An 18,751-nucleotide genomic window follows, 5' to 3' on the forward strand; every position below is an offset into this window, starting at 1 on the left:
TCATTGATATTGTTATATGCAATAAACGAATGTAAAATCTTAAATATTCAATACCAAGAACTGTCTCAGATAATCTTTGTGCAGGAAAATTGTATGACTGATTTATCCAATAATTGTCTACAACCTCGCAAATCGAGGTTTCATCCGATCTTTGATGTTGCTTGTGATAAAAAAGATAATAAATCATATTCTATTATATATCGGGTTTTATATGTCCTCTCTAATACACATCATTCAAAATTATTTATTATAAATGAGTTCATTGAAATACAAAAAATATTTGAAAAAATTGCTCAGACAATTTATCTAGAAAAATTCGAATTTTTCTTAATATAAGAAATAAGTATCTAGATTCAAGACAAACCGATTTTATAAAGAAATCAGGGTCTGATGATGGAGCCAAAAAAAACTATATTCCAAAGAAATAAGATAACAAGTCAAATACATGGAAAAATATTTGTCCAAGAAACCCAACTGATAATAAAAAGATTTGCAACAATAGGAAAGCTTAGATGTTCAGAAAGATCGAGAGATGTCAAAATAGTATTTGATATTACAAGACAAAGAAACCAATCAACTTTGTTGGAAACTTAATTTCGGATGTTTGACAAACCGATTATTTATTGGAACTAACTGATCAAATATTCGATCTACACAGCTTGCCTAACTGAAGAGTATCGCGCATATTATCTAAGACAACCGAACCCAGCTGAACTGAACTTTCGAAGAAAACCAACTGATCAGTTGGAAACCGATCAGTTGATATATTCTGCCGTATGCTTCCTTCAACTAAACATGTCTCGGGAAAGAACGATCAACCAACAAAGAGACATAGAAGATTGCAACGCCGCACTTAAATCAATACAGCTTAGAACAACGCATTTCGGCTAAAGCAGTTAAGACGCCGCATCACAATAAATGAAGGAAACAATATCCAAGGAATAATCAAGTAAAAAATCAACGGATACAAATATTCAAATTCATCTCAAGTTACCGTTGGAAAGGAAGCATATAAATAAGTGAACAAAGCAGCTGAGAAAAATGATCAACGCATTATTGAAGCTTCCTGTTACGTTGCTAAAATCACAATTCACAGCTCACGTATATCAGATATATCAGTAGCATCTAAAGCTACACTTTGAGCGTGTTAGCACTTTGTAATTCAATCAAGAATATATCAGTTGTGCTAAGATCAGTCACGAACTGATAAAAGCTGTTGTATGCTAAGAGTTTCAGTTTTGGCAGTGTTAAGTCCAAACTGAAGTGGGTCAGTACAAGTCTTGTATTCGATCAAAGTCTTTTAGTGGAAATCCTATCCTTGAGATAGAAGGGGTGACGTAGGAGTGATTGAAATCTCCGAACATCCAGAAACAATCCTTGCGTACTTTATTTCAGTTTTGTATTCTATCTTTCAGTCAGTTATTTTCCGCAACTACTCTTAGTTTAACTGATTGTTATTGACCAACAAGATTCCGAGAATCAGTCTGTCACCAAACTGAATTCAAAATTCGAAAAGATTCATTTTAATTGTGAGTGTTTATTCAACCCCCCCTTCTAAACACTCTTGATACGTTAATCGATCCTATCAAGTGGTATCAGAGCGGTTGAATCTTGTTCTTGAATACTTTTGATCTATAAACTTGCTAGCATGACTTCATTCAACAAAATCCCTATGTTCTCCAGAGAAGAATTTGATGATTGGAAAATCAGAATGCAGGCTCATTTAGCTGCACAAGATGATGACATGTGGTATGTCATAACTGATGGACCCATGAAGATTCTGAAAACTAATACAGCAGTTGTCATAACAGAAGAGGCACCACAAAAAATAGAAAAGCCCAGAGAAGAATGGACAACTGAAGAGAAAAGAAAAGCCAATCTTGATAATGTGGCTAAAGACATTATGTACAAGACGCTGGATAAAATAACTTTCAGCAAAATAAAGATGTGTAAGACAGCCAAAGAAATTTGGGAAAAGCTGATCCAGCTCTGTGAAGGAAATGATCAAACCAAGGAAAATAAACTTTCAGTTGCAGTTCAGAAGTTTGATAATATCAAAATGAAAGCAGGAGAATTAATGCACGAGTATGATGAAAGAGTAAGCAGTATCATCACACCGGATATATCGTATAACACTTTTAGTGTGTTGATGATTTAGGTTACGAGATTATCCCTCTTAGGGGATATTTGTTTGAGAACAGGCCATTCGCCAGGGAGACTCTGAAATTGCGGAGGCTTGGTTTGATCAAGCCGCTGAGTATTGGAAACAGGCTATAGCACTTACTCCGGGTAATTATATTGAAGCACATAATTGGTTGAAGATCACGAGTCGTGAGTTAAATGCACTTGGAAAAGTGTATACAAACAAAGAGGTTGCACTGAAGGTAATGAGATGTCTTCCCAAAGAATGGGATGTCAAAACTATGGCAATGAGAGAATCCAAAGACCTGAACCAGATTGAACTTCATGATCTATTTGCTGATCTTAAAGCTTATGAGTTCGAACTGCAAACCAGAGAAGGAGAACCATCCACACCAGCAGCCACAACTGCTCTAGCTGCTGTCAGAACAGAACCAACTAGTTCAGTTGAGAAATCTGATGATCAGTTAAGCAATGATGCTATGTCACTATTCATCAAAAAGTTTGGAAGGTTCATGAGAAAGAATCAAGGAAACTTTCAGAAGTCATACTAAAGAAACAACTCCAAAGATGAAACAAATGCTTGTTACAATTGTGGCAAATCAGGTCACTTCATTGCTGACTGTCCTAAACCCAAGAAGGACAGTCAAGGCTCAACTGATAGAAGAAAGAAATCATATGAGAACAAAAGAAAACCCAAGGATGATAAGAAGTCCTTCAGAAAGAAACATGAGGTACTCTTAACCGAAGAAAGCAAATCTAAATGGGCAGAAACTGACAGTGAGGAGTCAGAACCAGAAAGCTCATGCAGCTCTAGTGATGATGAGGAAGACAAGTGCCTGATGGCTAATGATGCAGAAGAACAATCATCTAGTCAACAGGTATTTGATTTCAGCTCAACTGACTTTACACGAGAAGAACCCATTCTAACACTACATGATATGGTAAATGAATATCAAAAGCTTGCATCATTATTCGAAACAATCAAAGCAAAGCAAACTGATCCCACAGACAATAAAACCAAAACTGATGAATCATTTGACGGGTTGAGTCTGAAAAGGGAAATTGCTGCGTTAAAAGCAGAAAGACACAAAGATCAGTTATTAATCCAAAAGTTGATTCTTGAAACCTCAAAACAGACTGAGCTCATTCAATCTTGGAACAAGTCATCTACTGCACTAAATGAAATGCAAAATTCACAAAAATCAGTTTCTGATAAAACTGGTTTAGGGTTCAACACTCAAGGAGAAATGTGTCCAAATGACACTCAACCAAACCTAAAAATAGACAAAGGGAAATATATTCACTTTGTTAAATCATCAGTAGTACAAGAACAAATTGAGTCTAGTAAGCTGATTGAGCAACCTACTGTAAATCTGAACAAGGCTAGAAGATATGGGATTGGTTATAATCAAAAATCCTCAACTGATTCACAAAGTCAATCATCAAAGAGGTTTCACAAAAACTATTCAAATAGCTATTTCAATTACTATAAATGCAAGCCAGTTCAGAAGAGATACAGACTAAACAATCAGTTGAATAAACCTAAAATACATAATGTATCATCTGTACACAACACACCATGTACACAAAAACTGAGAAAAACAATTTGGAATACAACTACTGGAAAGTCTGTTAGACTAATCCTAGTGTGGGTTCCTAAGGGACTAATCAGCCCAGGACCCAAATAAGTATGGGTACCAAGTTTTATTATGTGTTTGATTGCAGATAACAGGTACAAACAAGAACTCAATATGGTATTTGGACAGTGGATGTTCGCGACACATGACAGGAGATGCAAGTGTGCTATCTCAACTGACCAAATACAGTGGTCCAAACATCAGTTTCGGGGACAATTCCAAAGGTAGAACTGTGGGTAAGGGTAAGCTTATCCATGATAACTTTACTTTTAAAGATGTTCTATTAGTAGAAAACCTGAAGTATAACTTGATTAGTATCAGTCAGTTATGCGACAGTGGATTCTCAGTACAATTTGACAAAAATTCATGTTCAGTCAAAACTTCAACTGATGAAATCATACTAACTGGCAAACGTTGTGGAAACACATATAAAGTCAGTTGGAATGATCAAACTTATGATCCAGTTTGTATTATTGCTTCCAAGTCATCTAAAAACTGGTTGTGGCATAAGAGACTAAATCATTTAAACTTTAAAACCATTGCCTATCTGAGTAAACATGAACTTGTAACTGGTTTGCCCAAAATAGATTTTTCAAAAGAAAAACTTTGCTCAGCATGTCAGTATGGTAAACAAGTACGATCCTCTTTTAAAAACAAGGGTTGTAAATCTTCATCCCGATGCTTAGAACTGTTGCACATGGATCTTTTTGGTCCTATACCAGTCATGAGCTTAGGGGGAATGAAATACACCTTGGTGGTCGTAGATGACTTTTCAAGATTTACTTGGGTTATTTTTCTCAAATCCAAGGACCATACTGCTTCACAACTGATAAAGCTCTTCAAAAGACTTTTAAATGAAAAATCAGTTGGAATTGATCGAATCAGATCTGATCGAGGAACTGAATTCATCAATCAAACTCTTTCAAATTTTATAGAAAATGCTGGAATTAAGCATGAGCTCTCAGCAGCAAGAACTCCTTTGCAAAATGGTGTAGCTGAGAGAAGAAATCGGACCCTTAAAGAAGCTGCTAGAACAATGCTTGCTGATTCTGGTATTTCTTAAAGGTTTTGGGCAGAGGCAGTAAACACTGCGTGTTATACTCAGAACAGATCAATGATTAATAAGAATCATATGAAAAAACCATATGAGATCTGGCATGGACAAAAAAAATATAATTACTTATTTCAAAATATTCGGCTGCAGATGTTTTATCCTTGATAATGGTAAAAACTATTTAAAAGCGTTAGATGCTAAATCTGCAGAGGGAATATTTCTTGGATACTCATCAGTTAGTATAGCCTATAGAGTCTTCAACAAGAAAACCCTAAATGTTGAAGAATCAGCTCATGTTGATTTCGATGAAACTGAACTAACTGATAAGCCAACTGATCAAGTTGAGCTAGCTGATCGATTTACAGATATCAGTTTGGAAGATGATAGCAAAAATGAAATTCACAGCAATCAAAACAGATTTCAAACACCTGAACCAGAAGTACTGGACCAATCAGATGTACATAAAGTCGTTGCTGGTGATCAGTTGACAGAGAATAATGATAACATTCAAATACCAGTTGACGAAGCACCAACTGAGACTGAAAATTGTGTTCAGTTACCAACTGAAGAAATTGCTGATACAACAAATACTGAGTACAGATGGAAAAAATCACACCCACCTGAACTGGTAATAGGAAATCCATCAGATCCAGTAAGAACTCGAAATCAAATGCTAAATTTATTTATCCATTCAGCTTTTGTTTCACAACTAGAACCGAAGAAAACTGATGAAGCTCTTGCTGATCCTAACTGGGTAAATGCAATGCAAGAAGAGCTAAATCAGTTCACTCATAACAATGTCTGGAACTTAGTTCCAAGACCAATTTCAAAAACCATTATAGGTACAAAATGGGTGTACAGGAACAAACTGAATGAAGACGGTTCAGTTGTAGGCAACAAAGCACGATTAGTGGCACAAGGATATAGGCAAGAAGAAGGAATTGACTATGATGAATCTTATGCACCAGTTGCAAGACGGGAGGCAATAAGAATCTTTCTTGCTTATGCATCACACAAGAACTTCAAAGTATACCAGATGGATGTGAAGAGTGCTTTCTTAAATGGTCAGCTGCAGGAAGAATTATATGTTGAACAACCTCCAGGTTTTGTAAATCATAGTTTACCTGATTATGTTTATCATTTGAACAAAGCCCTGTATGGTCTTAAACAAGCTCCCAGAGCTTGGTATGAAACCCTTTCAAAATTTCTAACTGATCATGGTTTTTCCGTAGGATCAGTTGATAAGACTTTGTTTAAATTTTCTAAAAATAATCATATCTTACTAGTTCAAATTTATGTTGATGATATCATATTTGGGTCAACTAAACCCAAATTGTGCGAAAAGTTTGCTAAGTTAATGCATGACAAGTTTGAAATGAGCATGATGGGTGAACTAACATTATTTCTTGGACTGCAAGTGAAGCAACTGGAGACTGGTATATTCATCAGTCAGACTAAATATACAAAGGAATTGCTAAAGAAATTTGGAATGAAATCATGTTCAGCTGCAACCACTCCCATGAGCTCATCAGTTAAAATGGACACTGATCAAGGGGGAATATAAGTTGAGACGACGCTGTACCGAGGTTTAATAGGTTCATTATTATACCTAACTGCTAGTCGTCCTGATATTGTTTTTGCAGTTTGTATGTGTGCCAGATTTCAAGCAAATCCTAAGCAATCACATTTCTCAGCTGCCAAAAGAATTTTGAAATATCTTAAGGGCACACAAAATGTCGGATTATGGTATCCTAAAGATTCTTCTTTCAATTTAGTTGGATATTCAGATGCAGATTATGCAGGATGTAAGCTAGATCGTAAAAGCACAAGTGGATCATGTCAGTTTCTTGGAGACCGACTGATTTCTTGGTTCAGCAAGAAGCAGACATCTATAGCTACCTCAACAACTGAAGCAGAATATCTAGCTGCTGGTAGTTGCTGTGCACAACTGATCTGGATCCAGCAACAACTGAGAGATTATGGAGTAATTACAAATGAATCGCCCATATTTTGTGACAATACGAGCACAATTGCCATTACCTATAATCCAGTTCTTCACTCAAGGACAAAGCATATAGATGTCAGACACCACTTCATTAGAGATCATGCTTTGAAGAAGGACATTCGACTGGAGTATATATCAACTGAGCAACAAGCAGCTGACATCTTCACCAAACCATTACCCGAGACTAAGTTTTCTTACTTTCGCAATATTCTTGGTTTAATTGATTTATCATAAGAAAATTGTTAATGTTACTTTACTAATGAAATTGTCTGCAGAAAATAAGGACACAACAATAAATTGAAAATGATATGTTATTAAGAATAAAAACGATTCCATCTTACAGTAGACAATTCAGAACCAACTGAATCCTGCCATTCTGTAATAAAATTGTTCAATTCATAAATTCGGATTCTAGAGAATGATTTAGTTATAGAAATTTTCTTAATCACATGCCACTCCTTCCACAGCATTGCTTGTAACAGAACCTTTTCATCGACAAGCTCTGTAACATGTCTGACTTCAAATCGTTCCAAGTATCTTCTGGATGTTGCTGCTTGAACTCGAGAAGGAGTCGCACCACTACTACTTATTCTCTGTAACTCATGAATTTTGAACCATGTTGACATCACATTCTTCAAGACATATTCTTCCATCTTCTTCTTCAACTCTTCTAAATAAGCACTTGTTTCTTCAGTAACGTGAACATGCGTACTACTACAAGCATCGGAAATATCTGAATCTGCCATGTTTAAATGATATTATCTCACAACTCACTGCTATTATCTTATAGACATGTGACATTTAATGTCAAAGAAGTTGAAAAGTCTCAAGCCAACAAAGCGTTTTCTCAATTACCCAGGCTTTTTATCTATCAGTTGCTTATTTGATATCAGTTTGTCAATTACCAGTTGATTCATTTCAGTTTGGTTTTTAAATCTTAACTGATTTCAGTTTACAGTCAACTAATATTAGTTCTTTAACAGTTCATTTGTTCAGTTAGTAATTCATTTACAACAACTAATGAAACTTCCAATTTACAGGAAAGAAAAGACAAAATTAACTCAGATAAATATTTTATTCAAGCATAAACATTAGCTCGCATTACAGCATAATATTTTTCCTCTACATCAATTATCCACATCTTCAACCAAGTGGATAAAGGTGGAGTGGACGTCTTGGCAAAGCTGTGTGAATAAGCTATGCGCCTCAGGATCTTTAATTCCTTCCGGAGCATCAGCTGATGAATATGACCATCCTTAAAGACGTCAATCCACTCAGCTATGTGCAAGTGCTCCCGCACCTTCCGCAGCTCTGCCACCCATTCAGGAGTGGTAGCCTCTCCAGTGTTATACAAGAACTCAAGTTCTTGTAGCTTCTCCCAATACTGAAGATTCGCATAGAAGACTTCATCTTCTATCTCTGCCTTCCTGGCCTCCAGAGAAAACGGCGAAGCACTCGAGCTACTCGCACCAGCCATTTCTTTTATCTTAAATATTTCACTAATATGACTGAAACTAACTGTGTTACTTCTATTTATAGCCGAGAGTTATGGAAGCTGAAGGGCCGTGCACGTTCCAGCAAACAATAAATTCCTTAAGCTTTAATTATTTTGCGCACCCATTAAGGGGGAATAGTAGTTTTTAAGAGTTTAACTGAGAAGACAATTGTTTGTAAATTCTCAACTGAAACGGATCAGTTTCACAACTGATCGTTCAGTTGGTTGTTTTACAAATCTTCTCACATAAGTTAACAAATTAAAAAACTTATTATATTCCAAAACATAACGTGGCCTATTTTAAAACCACTCACTTTTTGCACACACGCTTATAGCACACGTACACATATTTTTATTCAAATTTTTTTTTGGACTGACACGTGTCCTATAATTCGAACAGTCACGAACATAAGTACTTTACCGGCCCCATTTCAGTTCTTCTTCTTTACGCTTATCCAAATTTCTCAGAGCAAAAACAAATTCAAGCATTCTCTTTCGCAAGAAATCATTCAGTTCAAATGGCAAACCAAATCCCCGCGCACGTTCTAAATGCTATGGCCATTGATTTTGATTCAGTTTTGTCAGTAACTGAGATTGAAGTGAAGAATGTTTTTCTGAAACTAGAATCAGCTGGGCTGAAGGCGTTTCTAGGGCAATCTTCTCAAACCATCTATCCAAAGGAAATCAATGATTTCTATACAAAGGGTTTTGCTACTATTGATGGAAATATCTCTATTACTATCAATAATCAGCTAATGATCATATCTGAAGAAACTTTCGGGGAAATCTTCTCTCCACCAACTGAAGGAATTATCAGCTTCTCTGAGGTACGAACTACTGATATTGAAGAAATGCAATCTCTGTTATCTGCTGATGGACAGAAAATCAAAGTCTCCGATCCTAAGAAAGAACTGAAGCCAGAAATTCAATTGCTGGCTGATATTGTTGCCAAGGGCATTCTGGCTAAGGTTGGTTCATTTGCAGCCCTTACTCTTGAAAAATTTCAAGCCATGACAGTGATAGTGGCAGAGAAGAAAATGAACTGGAGGCATATTATTTTCAGTATTTTGCGAAATATGCTTCAATCTACCAAGCAGTCCAGAGGTTATGCAGTTCAAAGCAGTTATCTACTGAAAACAAAAATTTTAGTGGCTGACAATGCTGAAAAGCTATCCAAGTTTAAGGTATTCTCTGACAAGAACATATTGCCACCAAAAACCAAACTGGAACTATCTCCTGATCAATTCGTGAAGATCAAGAAAGAGATTGAGACGCAGCAGGCTGCTCCCAAATCAGTTAAAAAGGCTGGGTCTCAGGCCCAACTGAAATCTACCAAGAGGAAACTGATTGTCTCAGATTCTGAGGAAACACCCTTTCAGCTGATCACCAAGAAGCAAAGGACTCAGAAAACAAAGCCAGTGGCTTCGCTGACAGCTGTTCCTGAGAAACCAAAGGCATCAGATACTCAACAGCCTGTTCAGGCTGTTCCCTTGACAGCAATTCCTGCTGATAAGGAGAAAGAGTCAGCAAAAGCTTCAGCTCCCTTGACTCAAATCAAACGACCTTCAATTCTTGCTCCTGCTCGACTTAAGGGCATTGTTATTCAGGAAAGAGTGGACTCTACTCACTCTGGACTAAACATTCCACATATTCTTACTGATGAGAAAGGAAATGGCAAGATGATCAAAGAACCAAGGCCTTAAATGCCATTCAAACTTATATTGACCTCATATGTGAACAGGTCAATGCCTTTGCTGCATCAAAAATGAACATTTTTGAAGCTTGGACGAAGTTTAGAACACATACTTTTGCCAAGCAGCCGAAGAAGAAGTCCAAGCTGAACACATTTATCAAATTGGAGACAACTGTTCTGAGAGTGGTCAAAGCTGCAACAATAACTCATGCCTTGGAGCTCAAGAACTACTTCTTTGATCAAGTCCGAGCTAAAAAGTTGGACCAACTGATCGAAAAATTCAAAGCCAACTATATTCCCACAAGTCCAACTGCATACGATGATCGAGCTGTGATCACTCAGCTAGAAACTGATATATTAACTCTGCAATCCCAAATAAAATTTTGGGAGACGGATCAGGAACTTGTTATTCATGAAGGCACTTCAGAAGATGAAGAAGCTGATTCACCTTCTCGGCACCGTAAACCATCTCCTGAACAAGCTGCTACAACTGATGAGCCAGTTTAGAATGTGCCTCAACCTACTGCTGCTGATCCTCAAATGTACTCAGAAGCTGACTTGACACTCGCCAATATTGATGAAATTATTCAGTCAGTGATTCAAGAATCTCAAACAGAGGAACTTGTTTCTGTCTCAGTTGATCACTCAACTGATCAAGCAGTTCTAGAAGATCCCGTCTTACCTGAAGAGCTTGTTCAGCCTACTGATGTGCCAGCTCAGTCACCTGGTCAAGAAACTACTGAAAAAGTGGAGGCTCAGTTGCTACATTATGAAAATATTCCAACTGATGAGCCAGTCCTCGTCTCAACTGAATCTCCAGCAGAAGCACCAGTTCTTGATGCTCCGACTGAAGATACCACAAATTTGCCTATTCAACCGGACACTTCAGTTGCTACTCAGGATCTATCTTCTCCTCCCCCAGAACAAATTGGAGTTGCTGAAAAAATTGTTCCAGAACAGACCATTGCAAAGACAGTTATAACTGACAGGACCGTAGTGGTCTTTGATCCAGTCTCCGAAGGACAAGCACCTGGGACTTCTGGACTTTCACCACCTCATTCATCTAATGATCTTGAATTAGTTCTTGAAGAAATTCAAGATATTCAGAATAATATGCATAAAATTCTCTCTGCCATCTCTAACATTCAGCACACTCAACTCGCCCATTCTCTGAAACTGGAACATGCAGAAGTATTTAACTCAGAGAAACTGAAGCCAGTTCAAGCTACCGTGACCTTTCTTTCCTTTGCAATTGCTGAAATAAAAAAGAATAGAAGTATAGCAGAAAGTCTCTCAACGACTCAAGACACTATCAGCAAAAGAGTTAATGAAGTGGAGACACTCGTATCAAGAAAGATAGACTTCATGCAAACCACTATGCTCAATGCAGTCGCAGACGTAGCCACTTCTGTCAAGATTCTTTTAACCGATGTTAAGAGATTATTTGTCAGAATGGAGGCGTTTGACAAAAAGGGGAATAGATCATCAGATCAGCAATTCAATGGAAATCAGCTCAATAGATTTGATACAATGAAGCTACAGATTATTTCATTCAGATTATTTCATTCTTTCATTGTACGAATCTGTACACAACAGTTGATTATTTTATCTACAACGAACTTGAAGATCATATAAGCTTCATTGATCAGTTATTAGTTGCTTAGTTTTGTCAAACACCAAAAAGGGGGAAATTGTTGGAAACTTAATTTCGGATGTTTGACAAACCGATTATTTATTGGAACTAACTGATCAAATATTCAATCTATACAGCTTGCCTAACTGAAGAGTATCGCGCATATTATCTAAGACAACCGAACCCAGCTGAACTGAACTTTCGAAGAAAACCAACTGATCAGTTGGAAACCGATCAGTTGATATATTCAGCCGTATGCTTCCTTCAACTAAACATGTCTCGGGAAAGAACNTGGAAAGGAAGCATATAAATAAATGAACAAAGCAGCTGAGAAAAATGATCAACGCATTATTGAAGCTTGCTGTTACGCTGCTAAAATCACAATTCACAGCTCACGTATATCAGATATATCAGTAGCATCTAAAGCTACACTTTGAGCGTGTTAGCACTTTGTAATTCAATCAAGAATATATCAGTTGTGCTAAGATCAGTCACGAACTGATAAAAGCTGTTGTATGCTAAGAGTTTTAGCTTTGGCAGTGTTAAGTCCAAACTGAAGTGGGTCAGTACAAGTCTTGTATTCGATCAAAGTCTTTTAGTGGAAATCCTATCCTTGAGATAGAAGGGGTGACGTAGGAGTGATTGAAATCTCCGAACATCCAGAAACAATCCTTGCGTACTTTATTTCAGTTTTGTATTCTATCTTTCAGTCAGTTATTTTCCGCAACTACTCTTAGTTTAACTGATTGTCATTGACCAACAAGATTCCGAGAATCAGTCTGTCACCAAACTGAATTCAAAATTCGAAAAGATTCATTTTAATTGTGAGTGTTTATTCAACCCCCCTTCTAAACACTCTTGATACGTTAATCGATCCTATCAAACTTGTAATACCATATACTATTTAGAACATTATACGATAGGAATCTACCATATAATGATAATCATTAGAGAATTGGAGGTTCATATCAAATTAATTCAAGTAAACGACCCCGGTCAATTGGTTATTGGACTAGAGTTTCTATAAGAACACAAACTTTGTAAACAACTCGAAAACTAAATGGAATTCATGGCAGAAGATCGGATGTGAAAAATCCAATGAGTACGAGTCCAATCTCGATATACATCATAGTAGGGATATCATATGAACAATATTTTGCTGCTTATATTGATTATCATATGAACAATATTTTGCTGCTTATATTGATTTAGGGGCTAAACTTTGTAAAACAAAACGAGAAGTTTTTCCAAAAGAATTAGCTGAAGAATTATCTCAAATAGTTGCACGAGACTTCTCAACACAAATCTTAATCTTATGCAAATAGATTTAGAAAGTAGAAATTCAAATCGGATGTGCTTGATAAACACCTTGGTACAACATGAAAACACCACCGATCTACTATCATGATACGAGAGCGGACATCTTTTCAGGAAATAATTTACTACGAATATTTAAAACTTATACACAAGAAAATGAGACTAGATATTTAGTGTTCACAACATCATGTAATCGCAAGGTAATAGTCTAGACACCAAGATAGACAGTTTATAGAATAATGTCGATCCAGTTTCACAGCAAATGTATTGATAAAAGAAAATTTTAACTCCAAAAATGAATGATTCTAGAAGATTTGAATAAACAATAATCCAAATAAGAATATAGCAAAACTTCCAACTAAAGGAAATGAAATTACTCAAGATAGTTTTACACCAGAAAGATGTAGAACTTGAATCAAAAGTATCCATATAATATGTCAAGTGAATGAACAAATAAAACTCCAACGAAGATCCTTTGTCATGGTGGGAAAGAAAATAACTCCAAGCTAGCCACAAAATTAACGAAGACATGGAATATGAGTTCGTCATATACAAGCATATCCTGATGAACATATTTGATTAAAAAAAATGGAGATTATTATTATCAAGAAACATTTTGACATTGTTTTAATCAAAACAGAAATATCATCATACAGTAGTACATGTTTTCTAATAATAAATCATAGTGAAATTGAAAGAAACAAACAAAAGTTAATAATTAATTATCAAGAAATTAATAAAAGCCTGGAGTTTGATAGATATTTTATGCTTAGTATAGATCATTTAATTAGTTGTATTCACAATGAAAAAAATGTTTTCTAAATTTAATTATAAGTCCGGATTCTATTATATTTGGATGAAAGGAAAAAAGCAAGAAATTCATTGCTTTCTTTATATCACATGATCATTATATTTGGGAAGTATTACAAATGAGATTTGATAATGCACCTCAGATATTTTAAAGAAAGATTATTAAGCTATTTAAAGATTATCTTGAATTTATGTTAATTAATATTGATGATATTTAATAGTGTCTAAAAATACGGAAGAACATGTTAAACAATTAGAAATTTTCTTTAAAGTTTGTAAACAGGAAAGACTAGTTATATATGAAAAAATAATGTCATTCCTACAAAGAAAATTAAATTCATTGGCGTAGAAATAGATAAGTCATAAATAGTTAGCAAGAACACATTATGAAAAAAGGCACATAATTTTCCAGAAAGACTCGAAGACAAGAGACAACTCCAAAGTTTATTAGAAGTTGTTAACTTTGTCGAAATATTCATCAAGAATCTAACAAAACAATAAAAATATTTAGTCAATTACTGAAAAAAGATGCAAGATTCACATGGACAAAAAACACGCTAATGGACTTAGCCAACTGAAAGATATTTGCAAAAAGCTCCCATAAATTGGTGTTGCTCAAGATGAAGATAGTTTGATATTATGCAAAAAATCCAACGATTATTAGAGGGCAGAAGTTCTTACAAAGCTCATATTAGAAGGAGAAAAACCAAGCAAATATTGCAGTTGATTATTTTAATATGTAGAAGTCATATGATGGCACATCAACAAAAAAGAATTTCGTATTGTAAAAAATGCTTTTGAAAAATGACAATCATTTTTATTTGATAAAAAATTTACTTTGAAAGTTGATAATACGTAGATTAAATCTTTTTACAAAAAAATGAATTGAATATAAACTCGAGAAGACTATATTATTAATATGGCAAGTTTTATTTTAAATTTATATATTTGATATTTTTATTATTAAATCTCATAAAATATTTTTGTAATTTTTTTAACAAGAGATGGACAATGTTGATGTCGTTGTCATAGTGAAATGCAAAGGTATTTGCATACACAACTAGAAATGCTTCAAAACGAATTCAATAAGCTTTCCTTGAATACATAAATTTGCGAATAGTCTACAACAAATTTATAAGAGCATTATCTCTTATCGCATTACAGATTGTTTACATGCTTACAATCAGTTATGGTCTATATTGTAGAAGTCTATCGTACAGGCTATTAAAAAATCATTGGCTTCTCAAAAAGAGAGTTTTTAAGTACATGACTCTATACTTAGAGCAGATGATTTAAATACCCCTAGAACAAGTACTAACTCGGGATCATATTTAGATGAGTCGTCCTAAGCAAAAATTGAATCTCCATATCCTTATCTCCAGCAATCAAGTCAGCCCATGATCTCGTGGATTAAATAGAGAGATATCAACCTTAGACCTCAAAAAGACAAGGGAAAATCAAAGGTTTGTACTAATTAGTTTGCAGTTTCTCCATTCCAGATACATCCACAAAACTGAGATAAATTAAAATCTAGAGCAAGAATTAATCTAGTTATAGGTCTGGTTGACATATTAAGAAAATATCTAAGGATGTGGATGAAACTCAATGCACTTCCTAAGGAGATCAAGTCATAGTATGAATTTGAGGCTTTTGCCTTGGTTTATACCACATCACCCATTTTTCCAGAGATTCTACACTACCAAAATGGATTCAGGAGGTTGTTCATGGAACATGGGTGGATAACGACTATTTGTCCAGATGAGATATTCTGAAGCTATGCTTCTTTAGTGCAACACTATATTTGCCTGAGAAAGACTCACATGAGGTATTCTATTTTATCAAGCTCGGGAGACCAGATATATATGTCCAGAAATTCATGAAGGATCCTCAAGTAGATAAAACACCCCTTGTTGCTTCACTTACTGAAGATGACATTTCCACTAGAAGAGTATGATGATTATGGATCTATTTCATAAAGATGAACAAAGTCAAGTTTTCGTATAAATTTTATCAAAATTCAGTTAACGAATATTTCTTGTTAAATACAATGACATGAAAAACTAAATGATTTTAGAAGATATATTCGTGAATAAAAGTTTTTTTATGTGGAATAGCAAGGTGTCGGAGAGCAAAGAGACTCGCCAAAAATTATGTAATATGACTCAAATTAGAAGATGGTCAAAAGAGACCTGTCAAGAATGTCAAAACCAGAAAAGATCAAATTTCAGGAAGGGTTTTCAGCCAAGATCTAACTGAAAACATCTTGCAGAGACAAGTCCAGACGGCGAAAGATCACACAAGGTACGTTTTCATTGGAGACCACAAAAAAATAAAAGGTTCCTCGATAAATTTAAAGAAAACATGTGATCCACCACTCCATTACTGGAAGATAGGACCAATCAATTACTACCAAGAATGGCAGAGAAAAGAAAAGTTTGTTCCTCGGCTACCAGCAGTAACTCACAACAACTGAAAAACGATAATGTAAAGTTATAAAATAATAATGAATTCCGTATTTTAAATTTATCAAGAACCTCTATATAAATATTAAGATAGAAGGAAGTTGAATGCCTAAATCATCATCTTAATTTTCTTTCAAATAATTATTGTAATATTTTCTTTCAGTTTATGTCTATTGTATTTACAGCTACAATTAATAGCTAAACAAGTTATCTCATATTTTACATGAGGTTATTAATGTGATATAATTAGTATGTCTGAATAAAATCTTAAGACTTTTGCCTCTTTCGTGTTATGATTATTTCAAATTAAACATTCAACTCTACGCCTTGAGGTAGAAAACAAAACAAGACTATGCTAGTTGTAGTTGAAAGAATCTGTAACATGAACCATCGTTTGCGACTATGTGGTTAGGCTATGAGGAACAGTTTGTAAAATCTGACAAACACGACCCGAAGATATTTTGGTCAAAATATATGAGTCATAATTTATTTTACGAAAGCAAGATGAGCTAGAAAAAGTAAATAAAAATTAAATTAGGGGTAAAATTGGAATTATGGACAAAATTGGATCATAGTAAAAGGACAATTTTGGCTCACTAAAAAGATAAGGGATATAATTAGAAATCAAAACTAGATGGATATTTTAAAATATTATCCTCAAATATTTATTTTATCGTCTGTTGTTTGGCATGATGATTTGTGGTTCATGAGACCTTTTGTAAATTGGTGAAATGTCTAATTTTTTCTTTACTTGTCTTGTTTGAGATATGGTTAAGAAACGAGAAGTATGATTTGAAAATTAATCTATCTAATTCTAAGTTATTTATTTTGCTCTCTCTCATAACTTAACATATGTTTTTTTACTAGAACAGATACAAAAATTTGGGAAAATATTTATTTTTGTCATGTATATTTGTGTTTTTTACAATTTTGATCATTTATGCTGCCAGAGTTCGATTTAGATCGTTTTTATCTTTGTTTTTTATAATTTTTTGACGTAGTGCTGATGTGACAATGACGCGACACCAATGTGCATAGTTTCACATCAATAATCTCGATTTAAAAAATGAATGAAATTGTAAAAAATAAAGATACATGATTATATTTGATAATATATAGAACCATAATAATAATAATAATAATAAGAATAATAATAATAATAATAAAACAAATTTATAGGATCAAAATTGCAAATTTTTTTAATAAAAAATGTTTATATTTCATATCAAAAAAGTAGTTTTGGATAATATTCGACCATATTATGTTTGATAATTTTATTACTCTCATTTTTGTTATAATGCTCAAATATATATAGTGTACCGTGTTTTTATTAGGTTGTTTCAATTTGTACATTCACATATCAAAATATCTATCTCCACCATGCATACTTTAGGAAGAGCCCGTGTTTATAAAAATATTTATGTTACGTCGATAACTTATACGTAGTTTATCAGATGTCTAGATTCTAAATTTATATGTACTATAATAATTTTTATATCTACTTATAAAATATGTCTTATCGAAGACCAAAGTGCTCTCTAAACATTTCAATAATTGTAAGTTATTTTTCTTAACAATAATACATTTGAATTCTAAAAAAAATCATCACTAGAATATTTATTTTTTAGTAGGGAATCTCATTCAAATTTGGAACAATGCTTTTTTATTTTTTGATGATGTAGAAACTTACAACAAGCTACCCTTCAATATGGATTGAGTAAATCTTTATATTAACACAATAATCCGCAAATTATGTTAGTTATGTAAATCACACAAAACAAAATCGATGTGACAAACTCGTTCGAGAATGTGTTGGCTAAGAGAATCGAACTATTGATAATTGATCGAATGTTCACATATTATACCAACTCAAACACACCGAGAGACATTTCCAAATAAACTTTTAGTCATCGACGGGATAGATCTTGTATAAGATAGTTGGAAATAATGAGACGGAAAGTTTGTAATAAATCAACTGTTTTAGTTCATAATTATTGACAACAGCACTATACCAAAAGGTAAGCGTGTGGGCTGTGGCGTCGGTTGACTCGTGGTGGACCAGGCAGCCGCCACTTTACGCTAAGGACAGACGACGTCGTTCTATTGGGTAAAGCGTGCATCCATCTCCTCTCAAGTCAATCAGCTAAGCTCTCCACGTTATTCGTTAAAATTTTGATGGCATTGAATATCACCAATTTATATTCACTAAAAACCATATTCTATAATTTTTTTTATTTATAATTGTAATAACAATTTGATTATAAAAACAAACTTATATTATTTCTTGATAAATTAATTTAAAATCTTATTACTATATTTCCAAAACAATAAGCAATAAACTTCACTTATTCTTTATGAATTTCATAGATGAAAATTTTAATTGACGAAAGGTTTTCAAAACTCGTATAAATATTAGCTCATAAAAAACAAAAAGAAAAGAAAAGAAAAGTTTGGAAGACAATAAGTATAGCTTTTTTTTTTGTTGGTATATTACTTTAGATAT

The sequence above is a fragment of the Primulina huaijiensis genome, chromosome 8, assembly GCF_012295235.1.
Source record: "Primulina huaijiensis isolate GDHJ02 chromosome 8, ASM1229523v2, whole genome shotgun sequence".
NCBI classification, from domain to species: Eukaryota; Viridiplantae; Streptophyta; class Magnoliopsida; order Lamiales; family Gesneriaceae; genus Primulina; species Primulina huaijiensis.